We start from the raw sequence: 20,230 nt of genomic DNA, 5'->3' as shown, positions 1-20,230 counted from the left end.
CCATTTAGAGAAAAAAATCAGTAAGGTTATTGCGTTATAAATGGAGCGGTTGTGAAAAGGGAGGAGCTTCGGCTGTATTGCTTATTAGAATGGCAAATAGAAATTCAGTATTTTGGAGTGTAACGAAATGGCAGAAAAGAGTCTGATTGCGAATCTACATTCACTTACAGCCCCGCAAGCCGCCTCAATGGGTGTATGGCAGTGGGTGTTAGGCCACTAGCCCTTAAATGTAGAGCTTAAATTTTTTTTAGGATACTTGGTAAGGAAAGACGACGAAGGAAAGAAGCTGGAGCAGTGGAGGGAGGGTATGGGAACGAAGTTCTGGACATTATGGGTGAAGAATGGAAGCTTCTATAGGAGATACGGGCAAGACAAAGTGTTTGGATGGAGCTCATACTGAGGGGTAGGGAATGTGAATTACCTTTTAGAGGGAAGGATTTTAGGTAAGCAGGAGATATTTGGATGAGAATAGGATTTATACTGTTTAAGGGAGTTCAACACAAAAGGGGGACAGATGCGGTGATTCGCAAAATGCTCCATTTAAGTCAATTATGATGATTCCAAACCTTTGATAATAATCTCGAGTTAGGTGAGGTTTAAAAACCTCGTATTTATTTTTGGCATTGAACACTTTTATAAAAAAGAGATGTGAAAATGTTGAATTCATTTTTAAAGATTAAGAATAAGGATAAAATATTAGCGTTTCCCCGTGTATAAGAGTTTGCAGGGAGCTCTACGACAGGTTGGAAAAATACCCAACTTTGCTCTCTACAACTTAACCTTTAACCGTCGACTAGTTTAGATACATTGTCACATTTTCAAGACTCATTTATCAGATTGAACAATTTATTAGATTAAACTTATTAGATTAGACTAGACTTAAAGATTGAAGGCTAAGCTATAGAAAGCGAAGTTTTTTTTTAACGTTTGGGACTTGTAGATATGATTTGCATTTACACTTCCTTTACTCCATTAAAAGGATACTAAAACTGTTAAACTATTCAAAATTTATGATGAAATATTGGGGGGGTGTCCTGACCCTGAGGCCCCTTCCCCTCTAAATCCGCCCCTGCTCTCATGTTAAGTTCCTCGCATCGTGGGAGGATTTTCAGGTGCCAGACGAAAAAGAGCCATCATCTGGAGGAGTGGGGATTTGTGCATTGATTTTCCACCTTCGCTTTTTTTGTACTTCCAACCAACTTAAGGCACATAGGAGACAGAGCGTGCCGATGAATCCGACGCGAAGGCTTTTTTCCAAAAGCCCTCTTTCTTCTTACATAGAGGGAGCAGCTCGCAGCGGTCTTGCTCTCCCCCTTTCTGCAAACAAATGCAATTACTCGACGAGCGATGGAGGGATTTACCACCCCAAGGCGGGTCGAGCAAATGCAATTTTGAAAAAAATTAATTTCGCCCGTAGGAAAAATTGTATTTAGCTGAGCGTGGAATGCGAGCGTTGAAGAGAAATGACTAGGAGGCATGCTTATGGCGTGTGCCTTCCAAATATTTCACCATAGTTGATGATAGCTATGCGTGAAAAAGGCAATTGAAGTCCAATGTTATGCTTATGCAAAGCGGAATCCGTGCAAACATTTCATATTTAGACTAGCTGACCCGGCGAACTTCGTACCGCCTAACAATCAATGAACTTACAGTTTACTTACACCATTTATAAATCAAGAGCGGCTGTATCGTTTTTTAATCATGTTTAATTTATTATAATAAAATAAGGATACAAATGCAATAAAACTACGTAAATGAGTACCAAAATTGCTTGTCAGAAAGACATTTTCTTTATTGAATCTACATGGGGTGGATCGGAGCACGTTTACGCGGATTTTTTTCAACAAATTTTCTTACGTTTTGGCTTAAAAATTTTTGGACATTGTGGTTTAATAAGGCAGTTTATGAAATAAAAATTATACGCATTCAGTTGTTGGCTATTTGCGTTATTAGCTGTAAAAAAATGTTTTTAGGTCCAAGTCTGTTGCATACACTTGGCCCTTTCAGAGGGCAGGTTGACACAACCCCAGACCGACGCTTGACTGATGCTCAAAATCGTGCAAGAAAAGCCCCTATGAAGCAGCATTCGCATTAAATGACTTAAGGCGCGCCAGTTTTAGTATCTCTATTTGAAAAAAATGCACTGCGTAAACGTACTGCATGCGTAAACGCACCACGGTGAGCCCTACACATTCGGGTTTAATGTCTTGCGTCAACCATCTTCTGATAAACAACAGTTTTTGTTTTGTATCAGGCGCAAGATGAAGCGGATGAAGCTAAATAAATATAGCGAAGCAAAGCAGTGACGCAGCGAGGGGAGGCTTTGGGGGATAAACCCCCCCCCCCCCCAAGAGCTTAGAGAATTTTTTATGAAAGATTTTGTTATTAATATTAGGGGGACGGATGACTAACAAACAAAACATATTTGACTATTCACACAGCCACAAAACCCACTATTTTGAACCATTTATCTTAAAAAATATCCGGGGGAAGTGCCCCCACACTTCCCGCTTACCTTAGCGAGTTTTCTATACCCTACAGACCCGTGGTATTAGCTGCGCCCAAAACCCCCTATCCTAGCTACGCACTTGAAGCGAAGGAAGAAATACAGAGGATGGTTTATCGACTCGTGAACATAGCACGCTAAATTGACCATGAGAAAATCATGGGTTTTCATTAGCACATGATCACAAACAACACAAAAACTGAAAGAATGACCATGCGATTTTTTAATCGTTATCACGAATGCATAACGAATTTGAAATTGGATACGTTTAAGCTCAAAAGGGCATATGAGTTGAGATCATGGAATCTACGGAATGAGGACTTCCTAACCTTTGAATTTTCCTTTGAGTAAAGTTGCGTGAATCACATTCATCACCAATTTTTTAATGATCACACACGTTCCGTTGGATAGTTATGGTTGGTTTAGGCTTCGAAAGATCATGAGCACAGAAACTACATTTTTCTGTAAATCGTGCCTTGGTAAGCCAGGTACGTCCAAGGACTTAAAATATTCAGATAGATAGTTGGTGATTTCGTCTTCGTTTGTTACACATTTAAAAGATTCGAATCCATGCAGAGTACGAACTATTTGAATTTACCTCGTTTTAGTCATCCACATCTTCGTTCTTGCTCGCTAAATCAACCATCTTTGATTCGGAACACGGACATTACCGTTTGTCAACAATTGCTTGGAGATTTGTTTACAAACACGGTAGTGAAGTGTCAACTCGAGCTGGGCCACGGCTGGGCTTACAATCAGCTCGAATTAAATTTAAAAAATGTAATTTGAATTTAATTAATATTTTGAATATATTTAGTAATTAAAATGTTATATTGTTACTAAATTCAGTTATTTAAGTGGTAAAAACAAAACAAAGTATTTAATTTGTAGTTTTGACCGACTTATCAATTGTTGTGTTACTATAACTCCTAAAATCATGTCCATAGGAAAGAGATGAATTTTTTTTTGTGAAATTATCCTTTTTTAATGGCCTATATGTTAACCCCGCCTGAGACGAATCCAAAGAACCAAATCTCATTGAAATCGGTGCAGCCGTTCTCGAGTTATAAGTGTTCTAACTAACACGATTTTCGACTTTCTTTTATATATATAAGATTATTTCGCCAGGTTGCAATTTATTCTTGTCATAGATATTTTATATTCTGGCTGCAAAGTTCAGCAGTTGATCGTTCACTTTTCACGTCTTTGCTCAATGATTGAAAATTTACAGATCAAATTCTGTGAGCAAATTAGTTTTATATCCTCTGAAAGTTTGGTTTCTGATGCCTTATTTCCGTTACCATAGTTGCACCATGAATTTTTATTTTTAAATCACATTATATGCTTAAATTGTTCCTTTATAGAATTTTCTGAGAACAGTTCTGCCTGTAGTTATATTTAATGGGAATCAATATCAGTACTTGTGGAATCGGAGAACTTGAATATTTCCCTTTATTAATATTTTAACACTTATGTATTAGTTCTGTTGGAAAATTTTATATTAGTGCCCATTCATTTCTTCCTTTGTATATCATTTGTAATACTGCTTTCGACACATTTGGTGTATTTATTTGAGTATTAAACGTTTGGTGATGGAATTTGCAGTAGATTATACATCTATTCAAATTTGTGTCATCGGAAGTGATGAATTTATCGAGAATATTTATGTTGTTCATGTAGACATAATATAAAATTTGTGATAAAGTAAGAATCATCTTATGAGGTTTTGGGAATTAAATGCTGTAGTTCAACGGGAAACATGTTAGCTAGCACCTTGAAAATCTAGGTCGGCTCAATTTGTTGGAAAAAGGGTTGTATTCACAGTATGGAATATGTAAATACTCGGTACCCTTATGATTATTTCTAAACTAAATGCTTGCCGTCAAAGAACGCGAGACATTTTTGAAAATATGTTCCAAAAGTATTTTTTTGCATCTGGCAGTCGTGAATATACCTACTTTACACTTATATAAGCAATAGTAGCGGGCGTGACATGGTGGAAATCCTTTATCGTCGGAGTTGAAGGAATAAAAACTTTACCTTTTCCACGTGGCGATTTATTTTGTCTGACCATGGCTTCGTTATAGCGTAACATGTTCAAGGTGAGGAGTACAGGAGCATTGAGCAGTATTTTGGTTTAAAATGGCGGGGGAAATTTTCAGGTGCTGAGGGGTTGGTGGTTAGGAGGAGGTGACGGTAGAGACCGGACATATCTGTATTCTCCTATTGTTCTCCTATTGGACTAATTTTTTTTCCGTTAAAATTAAAACGATCGCTACAAATGTTGATAAAGTTTCGGTTATTTTTTTTTTAAATGAGTACCTACCTGAACAAAGTGCAGAGCGTGCACTTTTTGCTTGACTGATACGAAACCAATTTGCAGCCAACTAAAAGGAATGAGACGAGGGAAGGGAATGGTGGATCGGGTCTCCGAGGGCGTCCGTTAATTAACACACCGCAGCCGTGAAACCGCTTGAGTTCTCCGACATGCTTATCCGAGAACCAAATCGAAAGCGGCTCTTAATCATCCTTCCTGACGGCTGATATTGAACAATGCTCGCTTCTAGACCACCGATGGCTCCTCATCCACGTGGGATTTACGTGGAAGGAATAAAAAGTGGGGGTTAGGAAATTGTACTTTTGCAAATACACTTAGAAAGTAAGAATAAAGTATGGAATGTCTCGTTCAACAAGTTTATTTTATTGACGATGATGATAGTTTGAAAGAAAAGAAGACCCCTATTTTTTCGACGCTTTTCCTACTTTTCGATATGCAGCGAAATATTTACGGATTTGATCCTTTCGCAAAAAAGTTGATGACGTCATGAACTCATCCCGCTCAAAAATGAGTAATACCGTAAGTTTTTGAAATAATTATCGTAAATGGTAATCAGTGTGCATTTGAAAACTGTTTCCTTTGTCGTTATAAGGAAAAATAAAAATAAACAAATAAATAAGTAAACTAATAAATAAGAAAGGGTACGGATACTCGAAATTACGAGTAAGTAATTGTAATAACAATATTGTTAGTAAGTATTATTTCTCTTGTATTGCGTACCCGCAGGAGATTTAGTTCCTTTACGTTTGCTATGGTGTATGTAGGCTGTGTGGTGGGGGTTTGTCAGAGTTGCAGTGACGATGGGGAAACAAAGGGATAATGGTAATGCCGGCGGGGTGACTTCAGTAATCTCCTTGGAAGGGGGAGAGAAACCTCATTGATGCCGCTCATCATATCCCTTCCGGTCAGCGGGTGAACAGCCGTTTGGTTCCCACCCCGCTCACGTGTAGCCATCGTGCTCTTACCACATCCGTGCGGAGTCGGGAGGCCAATTCTGTGCTGCGGTCGCTGCAATGATTATTGTCGTCCCGCCGAAGTTAATTTGGAAAATTAACTGCGGTGAATGCTGAGTAGATCTGTTGTTTGGAAGCCTCAGTCGAGACGAATCTTCTGCTTTCTACACGTCAAAAGGCTTTATGAAAGCTTTGGGAAGTGTATGCTGTTTTTCTTACCTTCTAATACTTATTTGACGTCGAATTTCATTGAAGAGTAGAATTGACTTATTATTAGTAAAACGGGCAATAGTTGGGTAAAAAGATTTATAAACCCTTTTGATCAAACATATGCGTAAATAGGCACAGTCATAATTTTGTAGAATATCAACGCAATCGCCATAGTCCACTGATTAATAATTATATCCATATTTTTAAAGCATTGCCTCATCGTATTGCATTTCCAACTGAAAATAGCGATCGATATGCCATCGAAACTTGGTTTGTCATCGTATCATTTTAATTTTTACTTCCTTTTTCACCGCTTGGGGTGTTTATGAGCAGTTCATTTGGGTTATCAATTGCAGTATATGGACGTTCAAAATTATTTTCCTGAAAAAAATAAAATACCTTGCTAGCTATCATCGAAGTTTTGTTGTTGATCGTTTGCATAAAAATATTGATGTGGTGAAAAATGTTAAGCCAAATTTTAGTGCTTGGTTAAACTTTTTTTCGGAGGGAAACGTAGTAAGGGAGTTAAACGCCTGGGAGATTGAAATACGGCAGAGCATCAACATTTCCCATTCAATAACGTAACTTTATCCATAGTAAAGTTAAACTTTTCATTAAATTCTTGAGTAAAGTTGCATTTGTGCGGTCACCACGAGACTTAATTCATTTTTGAGTCCTCGGTAGTCAAGTTTGTCCTGTTGGGATCGTGTTTGGTTGTAACAGCCCGGCTAGCTCAGTCGGTAGAGCATGAGACTCTTAATCTCAGGGTCGTGGGTTCGAGCCCCACGTTGGGCGAATTTTTTTTCGTGCTCGAGCTATTTCAGGTTCTTCACTTGAGCTGTGTATGGTGAAAATGATATTCATTTGTGATTGAAATTGTAAACTAACATACTATCCTCACAAGTATGTTGTAACGCGGGAAGTTTGGAAGATTCCTAAGAGTAAGTAAGTATTTGAGATTTTCCTGTACGAATCTATAAGGAGATGGTATTTTATCATACGGAAACTGTAAAGTGCTCCTTACTTTAACCTTCACCTAGGGATAATTTTACGTTCTTCACTCCTTTAAGATAAATGTTTCCATTGCTTTTATTAAAATGGGCCCTGGGGTTCGAGCCCCACGTTGGGCGTAATCTTTTCATGCCTGAATTCTTCGTGGTAATTCACTCGGGTTGTAATTCTTTTATAATTTTACTTCCTGCCAATACATCGTTTAGAGTCAAATAGGAATGTTAGCAGAAAGAAATATTTGCAACTACATACACGTAAAGGTATATAATACTGCATTTAAGTACATTTTCAAGAGATTTAGGGAAAAAAAGATGATAAACTATCACCAAATGCGGAGAGGAGTTTTTTTTCAGGTAATTTAAAAGATATCATAGGCAGGGTTACAATCGTTTTGTGGTGGAAATGATCTCAAGAGGAAGATGAAGGAAATGTACTGATTAAAACTACCAACCGTTTGACGTTATGTTTTTTTTTAATCCATGTACTACTCTTGTGGCGTAAGGACCTATTAGTACTGGTGATTATTCACCCTCTGCCAAACACTGCAGACGTGACTCGCTGGTATAGTGTAAATTTCGGGCTTAATTGATGTGTAGTGTATCGAGAGACCGGCTTATAGAAAGGCATTGAGATAATCAATGAGTGATTTCGATTCGAAGTTAGGTACTGTGGCAGTCATAAAAATATTCTGGTTGACGTACAAGTAAAAAATGACTCCTTGCGATAATATTTCATTATTAAATAAAGTAATCATTACAACATAACACGAAACTAAAAAGTGACCAGTAATTCTGCAACAAAACCTTAAAAAAAGTTACAATTTCACAAAATACATGTATGTCACACCATTAGTATGATAGCTGGAAAAAGCTACGAGATCCCCGCAGTTGACGTAATCATAGTACGACACGCTATCTCTCTTAAATCAGAAATATTTATGCTCCGGATCCCATCTGCTTGCTGCGTAATCAAAGTGTGGCGTACGAACACGAAATAGCGCTTCTTTTTCTATTTTTCATCCGCAAAATGTGAAAATGATATCAGAATCTTGTATAAGGTCGACGTCAAACGATGGATGGTATTTGCAACTAACTTATATTTGCTAACCGTATTTGTCAAGTGCTCTTGAGAGAAAAGGCCAACTTGCGCCTTTGAAAGTGAAGACTCTGAACAAGGCGTACTCTTCACCTTTGTTGAAGTGAAAACTTCTTATGGCGCGTTGAGCACTTTTGTAGATGGGTAAAAGACATTGGACTCGCGATACCGTCACCGCTACTACAAGTATATATAGTTATGTATATTTTTGAAGTGAAAACTTCTTATGGCGCGTTGAGCACTTTTGTAGATGGATAAAAGACATTCGAATCTTGACACCGTCACCGTCACCGCTACTACAAGTATATATAGTTATGTATATTTTTGAAGTGAAAACTTCTTATTGAGCACTGAGCACTTTGTAGATGGATAAAAGACATTCGACTCTTGACACCGTCACCGTCACCGCTACTACATATATGCATAGTTATTTATATTTTTGATGTGAAAACTTCTTATGGCGCGTTGAGCACTTTTGTAGATGGGTAAAAGACATTGGACTCGTGACACCGTCACCGCTACTAAATATACGTATAATTATGTACATTCTGTATATACACAGTATACTCGCCATATATACAGTACTTGTGGAGGGGTACAAACCACTGAACTCGCATCAACGCCACCATCACCGCCACTAAATATATGTGTGATTGTATATTCTGTATATACACATTTGTGGATGGGTAGAAGTGAAAACTTCTTATGTCGTGTTGAGCACTTTTGCAGATGGTTAAAAGACATTGGACTCGCGACACCGCCACCGTCACCGCTACTACATATATGTATATTCTGCATATACTGAGTAGGTACTTGTGGAGGGGTACAAACCATTAGGCTCGCATGAGCGTCACCGTCACCAGTCTATACTCGTGCAGGAGAGTGTACTCGATACAAGAATAGTGAAGGTTAGTACAATGTAACTCAATTTCTTTTAATACGATCAATTTGAGTAGCTTATTCGAATGTTGTGCCATAAAATTAATGTACAGATGTGAAGTGTTTACAAATATATATTGTTGAAATATTGTCACCATAAGCCTATTGTATCAGTTTTAGATATTGCCAATGGTAATGGCGGTGATGATGAAAGAGTTGTTGAAGTATTGGATGAAAGTTGATTATTCTGAAGTATAAAATTATTATGTAAAATAATTGTGTACAATATCGCAAAAAAATAGATATTTTACTTTATTATATACATGATTCTACTTTCTAGTGATTAATAAAACAATTCATTATAAATTATTCCTTACATTAAAAAATGCTCACGTTATTTCAATTTTCACTTCGGCATTTGTCGGCACTCCCGTAGTGCAGCCGTATTTTTTTATTTTAGATGCGGTTGGGGAGAAAACAATAGAGGCCGTAATAGGATAAAGGGAAAGGGTATTCTTAGAGATATGGGACAGAGGATATCCCCTAGGGGTGTGCAGAGTAGGGGTTCGCCCCTAACCATGGCTTAACACGAAGCGGCGTTTCTACCGTTGTCAATTCCCTCTCCTTTGTACGTATTCGCGTTACGCTCTGCAAAATATATGTTCCGGGCCTAAGAACCACCCCATTGTCACTCTAACAGTAACATGTCGGGGCATTTTTTTCTCCTTACTCTCTTTACATACATTTCTTTCCCTGTGGATAAAACGAGGCTATCCAGTTACGGAACTCGGCTAACGCGACTGTAGCAGCCGGTGACGTAGAGGGATGGTGAATCTTAAGGGTTTAGGAAGAATCAAGTTACCTAACGAAAAAGATCGCTTTCGTAAGGAAAATCTTTCGCATTGTTGTCATACTTGGGTTAAGGCCTACCAAACAGTGTTATCCCCACTGCATGAGCGGATGGGATGTGGCGGGTATATTTACATCTACATAAAACCTTACGAGCCACCTCAAGGGTGTTTGGCAGGGGGTGATCAATCACCACCATGCAAAAAGACCGCCACGTGCACAACGCACGGTCATAGAAATATTACTCATATTAGAGAAATATACGTGCATATTCATGCAAAGACAATGGTTTGTAATTCCTATAGTGAATCCATGCAAGGTTAGAAAAATGGGTGAAAAAAGAATTTGCTATGAGTCATCCTAGCGAGTGACGCTATTAATTCTATTAATTGAGACACCATTGCTATCTTTATTTGTGCGAGGACATAATGACATTCCAAATCTCTCTGTTTTGCTGTCTATTTCTTTTATTTTATTTTCGTGATCACTCTACCATAGTATGACGGTAACCAAAGGATATGTTTCACGAAGTCTGAGAAAATATTTTCTCTGTATTTCATAAGTAAATTTAATCTTTACTTCTTTCTACTCTCCAGTAAAGATTCCCAACCCTGCTTGCGTACCAAATTGGAAACGCTGCACTTTTTTTCGTCACAACTCATCACAAATCTGGTATCCCTATATTGATTTCAGCTATTAGTCCTACTTCAGGAGGGTCCCCCACGCTAGCAGAATATTCTAAGTGAGGCCTTACTGGAGGCAGCTAGCTTATCTTTTTTACCTTTCTTGGGCATTTACGGAGAATTCTTTTTACAAATCCCAGTTTACACCTAGCCTTCCCGCATACTTCGCGCATGTGTTCACCTGACGAAAGATCCCGAGTAATGTTGAACCCAAAGTATGTTACGAACTCCACATTTGATAGCTGAATCCCTTTAGCAGTGTAACTATCAGCGGTGTATCTCAAGTAATCACTCATTGGCAGGATACATCGTTTTCATCTACATCTACATAATACCCTCGAGCCACCTCTAGGGTGTTTGGCAGGGGGTGATCAATCACCAGCATGCAGCATGCATTTGGACTCCCACATGCACACCACACCGTCCAAAAAACGTCCCGTATAATAAAAAACTATACTACTATATGCTGTTAGAAATAGAATATAGAATAGAAATTCAGAAACATGCTTTAAGTTTTACATAGGTTAGTAGGCTACACTACAAGTCATGCAATCTATTTACGAGGTCTATTGCTGCCGTTATAATCTCTTATTGATCGAGGAAAAAATGACATTCGGAATCTGTCTGTTCTGCAATCTATCTCTCTTATTTTATTTATATGATCTGATCTTCCGTAGTACGTTGGCGTCCGCAAGATATGGTTAACTTCGTCAGAAAAGACACTGCTCTTGAATTTATCTAAAAGGTTTAGTCTATTTTTCAATCTACGGTCCGACAGAGATTCCCATCCGAGTTTATGTAAGAGGTCAGTTACACTAACAAGACTATCGTAACGACCTTTCACATACCTGGCAGCTCTTCTTTGCACGCGTTCTAACTCTGTTATTAAGCCTTTTTCATGAGCTCCCAAATACTGGCAGCGTATTCCAAATGTGGTCTAACGAGGGAAAAGTAGCTAATTTCCCTCACTTTGTCGTCGCACTTTCCTAATATTCTTTTAACAAAACCCATTTTACGATTAGCTTGACCGGTGATTTCTCGAATATGTTTATTCCACGATAGATCATTATTGAGTCTAACTCTTCCTGCCCGTTAATGAAGTTTTCACGGCGGCAGCTGCAGACGTTTCGTTCTCTTGCTCTCATATCTTCCTCAGGGCGAATGATGTCGGGTCGCGGATAGCTGGGCTTATATACCCTTATTTCCCGTACGCCTTGATGACGATGCAAAATTTGGGCGGCGAAACCACAACAGCTGCCGTCTTACATGACCGATAGAGAACCCGTATATACTTAATTATCCGTTATAGTTACCCGAATAACCGCACGATTACTGAAATACCCAAATGAATACTCATGAAGCAAGTATTTATTCCAATATTTATTTCAAACCGGCGCTTGATCTCCAATACTTTTATCAGGTTCAAATAGCAAATGATACGTATCGATTGTGCTCGTCAATAAAGTCATAGGGCCATAGGTGTATAAGGGGGTGAATTAGCTGAATGATGAGGGAATTCGAGATGATATTATCTATATGATATTTTGGGCATTCGATAATGTTGTAGTAACAACGAAACGCTTTGAGCTCAAACATATCCAGGGGAAATATTGCAATGTTTCGCTTCACTAATCCTTAAATTACAATGCAGGAGTTTATTATCCTATTCTATAATTTTATTCGTGAAAGTGGAGCTTCAAAATACATAAATGACGACAGAGAATGAAGTGGTAATGTACGCCTCGATTTCTCAATGGTTCATTGTAGGCCTGAGTTCTATTCGGTGCTCTACAGCGGCGTCATATAGGACTTTACCCTATAAGTATGCCATATTGTAGAATTTTATTACTAATCATAATAAATACTCGTAACCTTCTTATTTCACCAGAAAAGAGAAAACTTGCATCTTGCAAATTTGAAAAAACATTCAACTATATCCTCAAGGAGGAATAAAAGCCCGGCTAGCTCAGTCGGTAGAGCATGAGACTCTTAATCTCAGGGTCGTGGGTTCGAGCTCCACGTTGGGCGTATTTTTTTCGTGCTCGGGCTATTTCAGGTTCTTCACTCGTGCTGTGTCTGGTGAAAATTATATTCATTTGTGATTGAAATTGTAAATTAACATACTACCCTCACATGTATGTTGTATCGCAGGATGTTTGGAAGATTCCTAAGAATCCTAGTAAGTAATTGAGATTTTCCTGTACGAAGCTGTAAGGAGATGATATTTTATCATATGAAAACTGTAAAGTGCTCCTTACTTTAACCTTCACCTAGGGAAAATTTTACGTTCTTCACTCCTTTAAGATAAATGAGTGTTTCCATTGATTTTATTAAAATGGGACCTCAGAGCAGTGGCGTAACGAGGCATGTGCTTGATGGGATGGGATGGCCTGGGGTGGGGACACCCAACCTAGGCAACAGGGATTCCGGAAAAAGTTTTGAGAAACGATATGCCATTTTACATCGTTTTGGCGCTTAAAATTTTAAGAAAAAACCTTAAGGAGATGCAGTTATTATATGTCAAAACTAGACGATAGTTTTAAATACATTTTTTTTATTGTCTAAGGCTTTGGGGGGATATATCCCCTCACTCCCCCATACTTACGCCGCTGCCTTAGAGGGTTCAGTAAATGTTACTCGGGGTAGTAAATCGTTGGAGATGCGGTAGAAATAAGTGCCTTGGTATAACTATCTTTAAATTACAATTCCTGCATTTTATTTCAATCTGATTTTTTTTACATAATTCAGAATATGCACTTACATTATCCTGGTTCTCATGAAAATTTTTAGCAGGTTTGGGCTCTCCTCATCATTAATCGATTCCTTAAGTCAATTTCAGTTGCATTCCTATGCTCTTAAGTCAAATTATTCATAAGCTTCAAAAGTCAGAACTCACGATAGATATGTTAAATTAATAAATACGTTTTTGTATCTTAGAATTTGTTCAGATAGCATCAGCCCGGCTAGCTCAGTCGGTAGAGCATGAGACTCTTAATCTCAGGGTCGTGGGTTCGAGCCCCACGTTGGGCGTGATTTTTTCACTTCTTACCTCTTCTTGGTAATTCTCTCGGGTGATAATTCCTTTATAATTTTACTCTCAGCTAATCCACAAAGTTTAGAGCTAAATAGGCAATAGGGCGGAAAGAAATATTACCAGATACATACATGCACAGGAATGAAGTAATGCACCTACGTATATTTTCAAGAGCGTTCGGAAAAAAAACATGATGAACTTTATTATGAAATTCGGAGAATTTTTTCCTCAGATAAATTAAAAGTTATCCTAGGGTTACAGGATCTCAACGGAAAGTAAAAATCGGGTAGCAAGGATCTCAATAGAAAGATGTTATAGATTTTAGTTACAAACCGTTTGACCACTTTTAGCTTTTTATCAAAATTTACCTATTTTGATATTGTCTTGAGTGGCATACATGCTTCGTGGGATCTCATAAATCCCGCACAAATGTGTTATTGCCATTTTTATTGCATTATATTTTTTATATCCATGCAGCGCAATTATAGCTCAAGACCCTATTTGTATCGGTAATTTTTCAACCCCTGCCAAACCCTCTTGGCATGACTCGAATGAATATCGAAAATTGATGCCATGTTAGGCATGTAGCGTATCGGGAGACCGGCGTCTTGATAGTTATTGTTTAATTCAATGAATGATTTCAATTGGGAGTTTCATTTTCAACTCCGGCGTTCATATAAAACTATTCTGCTTGACGTAGATTTAAAAAACATAAGTAAAAAACCACTAAATGCGATCAAACTCCACTACGAAATAAAGCAATCATTTCAATATAACATGAAATTAAAAAATTACCAGTTATTCTGCAACAAAACCTAAAACAAGACTAGAATCTCATAAAATATATGTTTCACGGTGTGATAGCTTGTAAAAGCTATATCATCGATGGGGTTAACTTGAGCGCAATATTAGCTCATATATAAGTACATGTGACAGAATCCAATACAGAATTATACAGTTAAATAGTGTATGAAGAGGCGTAAAGTGGCGATAATTTTTTTCAAGTCCTCACCCATTAAAGGCAATCGACACCATATTTTACCTAGGAACATGTACCTTTTCAAATATGGTGAAATTTTTCCTAGTCGTAGACATTGTGATGACTTGCATTTCCAGATATAACCCTTATTTTTGCGTTCGGGAGAGGATACATCCCTTCCTCTCGACCGGTCGTATTTTTCTTTTTTTGATGGCGTATTATAACGTTAAAACTGAGGCAATTATCTTGAAATTTACCGAACATGATTATGGAGTAGATTTTTTTTCCTCAAATATAAATAAATTAAATAATCTGAGAGTCAATATTTTCAAAATAAAATATCTTTACGTGCGGTTAAACCTTTCTCTGCAATGTTTGTCCGTTATGGAGAACCGTTTCTAAAATAAACTCCAATAGAAGGGATTACACTACCAAATATTATGCTTGATTTATAAAGCAATGGGTGTAAGAAAGCCTCTCACCAAATTTTACCATTGAGCGCTGAATAATTTCGCCCCTGGAAGAGTTTGAAGTTTCAACTTGAATTCCGCGCCAAAAACGTATTTCTCGGGCGACGCCATGTTGATGACGTGTGAACCTCATGATACCTGCATTGCTTGCATAAGGAATGCATTATCGTAGGCGTTATTTCGAGTATAAATAAATGGTAGATGAAACGGAGAATTTTAAATGAGTGGGAGGAAACCTTACGTGTACTGTTGTGTGCCTAATGTGAATCTACCTCTCGTTAAACACAAGAAAAGTATTTTTTTGTTGTGCCAAACGACCCAGACCGAGGAAGGCGGTGGTACGACGTTGCACGGAGGCAGCATATTCCTTCAGAGATGGGCTGTTATAGAATTTGTGAGGGTCATTTTAATGTAAGTCTCTTCTGCTTCTCAATGGGACTTAGTTTCCTTAACTCCTTTCGTTGTCTTTGGCCACACATTGCAAAATTTCGTATTTGCTAAAATACATACGCGCTCAACGGGAAATTTTACTTTTTAATTGCTAGTATATCATTATGTTTCAATTTATGTCGGATTTAATGATTATTTCGTGTGCATTTACTACATATTTGCCCCGGTTTTCACTCTTTGTTTCTATCTTGCACATTAAAAGCCAACTACTGTAACGCAAAAGGTCTTCGACGCTAACCTGGTGATGAGTCAAATAGTACTAAGTAATGCATCATAATCACAAATTTGTACTCCAGGAAATACTACGATATCGTGTTACTTACAACAAGCAGAAATAAGCACATTTGAGTCACGTTGCCTCCAGATTTATAAATATAGAAGCACAAATAGTAAATAATAACTTCTCTTTCTTTTTTAACTTTTACAATCTTACAACAAAACAGAGATACCAAAGGCAGATGCCTACTGAATGAATACTAGCAAATAGTTTGAACTCTCATCAATCGAAAAAGAATAAGTGTCAAATTATACAATGTAATGTGCGACTACGCTCGCCAGACTTCAAACTGTACGTTAACGCCAACGTCATGATTTTATCCACCATTTTTTTTCTTAATTTAAAAAATTTGCATTAGCTTCATTGAAATCATATTAGCAATGACAGCGAAATTACGAATACAAAAAACCTGTAAATAAGAAAGAAAACGAGACAACAAGCTGAAAAAATTATAAAAGACAGTACCGATCCTTCAACCTTCACTATCACAGCTCAAATCGATGGCCACTTGGCCGCCTCGGTAACATAAAATTACTCAAAAAATAAGTATTATAAAAAGGAAAGGTGTAAACCGGTTCAAGTATGCAGTAAATGCATACTAAATAATCATTACATCCTGCATAAATAGATGCGGAATGATAAATTTGCAGTATAAAATAATTTATCCCTTTGAGAGCATATATATATTAACTCACAAGCGGAATGTTAGTGGAGCACAGCAGAAAACTACGAAAGGAGTATAGGATGCTAAATTTCCTTTAGAAGCATAAGTTAGGCAACAAACTTTGTCCTAAAGCTTTTGAAAGTGACTGTACGTGTAACTCAGATGTAAATATAAGGGAACTAACGGATATTTTCACGTAAAAATCCCGATCTCTGAGTTCCTTTATCATTTTGATGACAACTGTTTACCATTTTATATAGTACGAAACTGACTTGAAGAATTATCATGAGCGCAGTTGACCAAGCGAGGCCTCTGCTTTAAAAATGCTGTTCCAACGAAATTTGAATGCTAATCCTAAAAGAAACGGAGAGAACCCCGAACTTCCTCACTTCAGAGAGCAAGAAAACAGCTATAAATATAGCACATTTTTTAAATTTATATCATAATTTAAATCCGGAAACTAAAAACCATTAATAAGTAGAGGATTTTACGATGTTATGATTTTATGATTTTATGTCCACAAATTAAGGCATCCGCTATAATTTCCGTGATTACTGTCTCCCTCAAAACTGTAAACATTTCATCTTAAGAAGTTTCATTTCAATGAAATGTTTCGTTTTGGGACAAAAAAATTGTTCAGAGCCTCGGTTGATAATGTCAGTACACGTTGAGAATCAGCCGGAACAAAATTAATGTTTTGTTTCACCATGATGATAAACTTGAGGCCACTATTTCCACGAACCGAATGTGTTTACGGCTTCTTCAAGAGTTACTCCCGCGGCATTCATGAGGTTCACACGTCACACGGCGTCAGCCAATAGAAATACGTTTCGCGTCGTGGGCGTGGCCAAAGCTCCTAGCGGACTTTTAAAGCTACGTATCTCGGTTAAAAATCGAATTTGAGCTCTGAAATTTGGCGTGTGTGTTTTTCATTTATATCTTTTTGGTTTAAAATAACGAAATCCAATTTCTAATTTTGAGTGTTCCCTCCTATTGTATTTTGAACCGGCATTATTTCCGTTCTGGGAATCGGTGTAGCGATCATCAGCTCATGTAAAATGCTATATTTAAAAAAAATGTGTAGTTGAAAAATAAAATGAATCTAATAACTTCATAAATGAGACATTTTGTGAGTGAAAAAATCGGCGATTGAACAGGTGAAGTGAGCTCCACTGAGATGTGACAACTAATGATCCTCATCTACGTCGGCGAATTTTGATATTTTAAATTGCACGCAGAAAATGATTATTAACGAGAAAGTGCTGGGGTGAAGGAAGAAGAGAAGTCATCTAAAAACCTTAAGGAGAAAAGAAAAAAATTAGTTGACCATATTATGGGGCATGATGGCCTGATGAAAACATTATTAGAAGGACAGGTGTGAGGGAAGGGCAAGGAACGGCCCCGAATGAGTTACATAGTACAGGTTATAAAGGATGTTAACACTAGAACTACCGATGGAGTCATTTTGACTCCTCGCAATTTATTTCTCTGCCTTATATTTTCCAAATTTCGGCTTGCAAACCTTCCATATAGCCTACTTAACATTTTCAATCATTCAGCCATGACAATTAAATATCGTGAAAAGTTTATGTTTGCTGTATTATTCAATTCCTTTGTGATAGTCGCATTAAAACAAGTTTATATGGGAGAAAAAAAAGAATTTCAAAGCAATACTGTCGAATCTCGCATATAAAAAAATTATAATTTTTTAAACCACGTCTGAAATATTGCGGTATAAACAAAAACGATAAAATAAAGCAATTTACCAAAGAAATAGAGACAAACTGCAAAAATAAACAATTATAAGATATGAGTCAAAATGACTCCATTCGGCAGTTCTAGGAGTGGTATCGCGTCCGGTATTCCTAGTGTTAAAGAGAAGAAAGACGTCGCTATGAAAATGCTAGCGAATGGAGAGCTGCGTCAAACCAATCTTAGGATTGCTGACTAATGATAATGACGCACAAAATCGGCTCTGATCGTATTCCAAATTTTAACGATATCTAATTGATTACTGAAATTCGAACTCATCTTAAAGAGCTCCCAAAATTAGATTAGATCTTTTGGCGTATACATCACAAGATGAACACATTGTAAAGCAATCTCTACTGTACCCTGAAAATTTCAAACTGCTAGCGTAAGTTATAAGCCAGTAATCCAACTGTAAATAAGATCGATCAATCGAAAGTGATCTTCATATACATCCCTCCCCGCTATCCGCCTAAATAGACGTGTGGCAGGGAATATTAGTATACCAGGTATAAACAAAGAAAGAAATACAAGTTTTGAGCTCCACATTGGAATTATTGAAGTATACGAGCGTGCTGCGCCCGCTCCCAGCGGGCTTCCCCCGCACTTTTCAATGCAGGTCCACAGAGGGATAGGCACGTTTCTAATTTTAAAATGTAGGAAAAAAAGGCAGGCTCTTATGTACAAATTTAATTGGAGTGTTCATGTACAAATTGAGGTCAGAGGACTACTTTAAACACAACATTGGAAGTAATTACACTATCCTCTGTTAAACGCACATGATGACTCATGCTTACGTATAAACAGGAGACTTGAATGTGGAATAGCAGCATTTTGATAAAAGTTATTTTAAGAATGCGAGATATTGTTGCAAATGAACAAATGTAACAGTTTGTGCGCCGTTAACGTAAGGAATATTTACCGGTTTTTGTTTTTTTTCTAATTATTTAAAAACCAATTTTAGGAAACAATAGCAATATTTAGGAAGTAAGATACGCCGTCGCATGTTCTCTGATAAATTCTGTGCATTTTGGTACCTCATTTGTAGAGTTTGGTTGCGTATAAGTTGAGAAAAAGGTATCTATACAGTAGAAATAATATAGAAGATTGTTCGATAATGATGTGGTGCGTTCTCTTAAACGATTCGTTCGTCCTCAAGGTCGCTGAAGCGGAACAGGACGCTCGACGCCTCTATTAGGATGCATACACATGAATTATTTGTTGTGCCCAGAATGATTCATACGTTTTGGCCGGTCCTACACGGTGGCACCCTTAACTTATCGCCTCATCCACAACCAGACGCTAGCTATGCACCGTCACACAGCCGGGAGACGTGGGGAGAATGAAAAATAATCAACGCCTCGTGAAAAATTTCTCGGGTCCCTTGCCAACAAAAAATATAAGGACCAAATTAATGCCTGCTAATGCATCCGGCCAGGTGGGGTCATTTGGGACCGACTCGCCTCGCGAAAGAACCCTGAGGAGGGTCCTTAATGAGGAAGCGAGGCAAGGTCACCAAAGCCTAGGCGATATAGTCCAATCAACCAGCGTCAAAAATGGCCTAGAGGAAGGAATAGTGTAGTCAAAAGTTTTTGGGACCTCTATGAAGGAACAGTGAAAGAATACGAATTTTAAATCGATCAAATTTGTGTAAATAAAGGTCCCATCATCTATATTGTCGGAAATGTAGTTCAGGAGTTACCGAGGTTATAAAGTATGGTATGGTATTTGTAGAAGGCAACCGACAGCTGAGGTCATTTGCGTCATATGAGTAGGGCATGGAAGGAAAGGTGGAGAGAAATCCGGCGTAGGTATTAGCATGACCTTAATCGAAGGCGCCTAACAGATCACGGCTTAACGTTCCATCCGACGGACGGAATTCTGCGCTTGAAATGTCTTCAACAAAACAATCAAGTAGGGATCGTTCAGTCCCTAAAAATTCTCTGCCACCGTCGGGGTTTGTACCAGAGCACACGGGTTGGGAAGCTATCACACTAGCCACCCCACCAACCCGATCCAACAAGTTTAACTTCTTAAATAATCGTATTAATGTAACGTTTTTAGTGTAATAAAGTGGGAAGAA

The 20,230-nt window shown here is 37.8% G+C and overlaps 3 non-coding genes across 3 annotated transcripts; all 3 read left to right on the top strand.

The window, feature by feature from the left end:
* Nucleotides 1-6,729: 6,729 nt before the first annotated feature.
* On the top strand, nucleotides 6,730-6,802 carry Trnak-cuu. The gene has a single exon. It is a non-coding gene; the product is annotated as a tRNA-Lys (tRNA).
* A 5,677-nt stretch (nucleotides 6,803-12,479) lies between these two features.
* On the top strand, nucleotides 12,480-12,552 carry Trnak-cuu. Its single transcript has one exon. It is a non-coding gene; the product is annotated as a tRNA-Lys (tRNA).
* Nucleotides 12,553-13,481: 929 nt separating this feature from the next.
* Trnak-cuu lies at nucleotides 13,482-13,554 on the top strand. Its single transcript has one exon. It is a non-coding gene; the product is annotated as a tRNA-Lys (tRNA).
* The last annotated feature ends 6,676 nt before the right edge of the window (nucleotides 13,555-20,230 follow it).

The sequence above is a fragment of the Ischnura elegans genome, chromosome 11 (genome assembly GCF_921293095.1).
Source record: "Ischnura elegans chromosome 11, ioIscEleg1.1, whole genome shotgun sequence".
NCBI classification, from domain to species: domain Eukaryota; kingdom Metazoa; phylum Arthropoda; class Insecta; order Odonata; family Coenagrionidae; genus Ischnura; species Ischnura elegans.
Note: the sequence above shows the minus strand (reverse complement) of the source record. Positions and strands in the feature narration are given on the sequence as shown.